Source organism: Diplotaxodon limnothrissa, linkage group LG18, assembly GCF_057381915.1.
Source record: "Diplotaxodon limnothrissa isolate DT_005_m linkage group LG18, D_limnothrissa_male_GT1.1, whole genome shotgun sequence".
NCBI lineage: Eukaryota > Metazoa > Chordata > Actinopteri > Cichliformes > Cichlidae > Diplotaxodon > Diplotaxodon limnothrissa.
This window is the reverse complement of record NC_140613.1, coordinates 26458751-26460390: the sequence shown is the minus strand read 5'-3', so window position 1 is coordinate 26460390 and position 1640 is coordinate 26458751.

Here is a 1640-nt window from a genome sequence, read left to right as displayed (position 1 = left end):
CCTCCACCGCTGAGTCCCTTTCCCCACTCACAGCAGATCCACCATGGGTTAGCAGCACTCCAAGCTAATCCTCCAAGCCTCCAGTGTCCAATCCCCCCCCCCACTCTGATGTTTCTCACTGTTGCTCTTTGGTGAAGAAAATCTCCTTCAAATCCATGGTGAGATGTCTGGTACTCCTCATTAGATGAAGATCCAGCCAAAATAACTACGTTCTGTCACTTTTGGCCCATGGTGTTTGAGTAATGATAAAACAAAACATGAAAAAGTGCTTGAATTATGAGCTGGGCGATCCTCTTGAGAGCTGCTTCAGATCCGATTTGACATCTTCTGGAGTGCACCTGAGTTCTTTCTTTGAAGGTCAAGTATCACATGGTCCAGTGTTGCTCTTTTCTTAGGGTTCACCTATTGTTCAAGAGTAATTCCCCTGCGGGGGAGACTGCGACATTGATCGAATGAAATATTTTTCTTCAGAGTAGGTCAGGAGTGGATATTATTCTTTGGTAGAGTACTTTAGATGTGGTTTGACAGCCCATCACAGTCACTTGCACTGAGCACTGCAAGACAAGGAGACAGGGGGTGATGGTTAATTTTAAGGTGGAGGTGGTAAGAACTTAAAAAGACACATGCCCCTTGATCACTCATTACAACATTAATTTAAGACACGAAATGGCAGGAACTAATTTAACAAATCAACAAAGATGTTATTATCTCTTCTGGATCATCAGTCCGTAATGAGAGTGCAGCAAATGCTTGCTGTTCGGCGCCCACCCTTGAAGAAGACCTGTGGGGAAATATTTGATGTTCTTGTTTTTTATGTTCTGCTTCTGAGTAAATATAGTACATTAGAGCATGACCGGTGCTTCTGTGCATGCAAAACAAATTTTCAGAAGATGGATTGGTAATGCTCCCAGCTCGGGCCAACAGCATGAGAGGAGGGGAAGTAGTGGAAAGCAATGAATGACAGGCTGTTTCAGAGCAAACTGTGGTGGGAATCCTGGCACTGCCACCAATACACTAGAACCCCCCCCCCCCCCCCCCCCCCACACACACACACACACACACACACTGTGCTTTAATGCCCTTGAATCATCCACTGCTAACACGGTGGCTGAGCCAAGCTGACGCTGTGGCTGGCACAGCTTCTGTTGGCATGGTGACGTGCCATTGTTGGAGAAAGAGGCCTTGAGCCTATGCTGTCCTGAAAAGAGATGGAGCCCATCGAGCACCGGCCACACATTGTCCTGCGTGACATTGTGTGACATTGTCTGTGTAGTAGGAGTGTGATCAGTTAGTCATTTTATGATTAATTTCAAAACATTTCATACTATTTATTAATCATCATATCTGGATAGACAATGTATCCAGTGGACAAATTTTGCCTACTAATATATGCAATACTGCCGCATGAGTGGCACAGTCACAGTGTCCATCTTTTATGCCCAGTCTAGAAAATAAATTTTTTCATTTGTTTTATATAAGTGCTGTCTGAGCCTAGAGGTGTTTCCTGTCTGCCCACAAGCTCAATAAAACAGCTTTATCTATGAAAGCTCTAGTACTGCAACAGTTCAAATGCAAACGCTTTCAGACAGACTGGCTAAGGTTTACAAATAATTACCTTCTTATTCATTAACACAGACAGA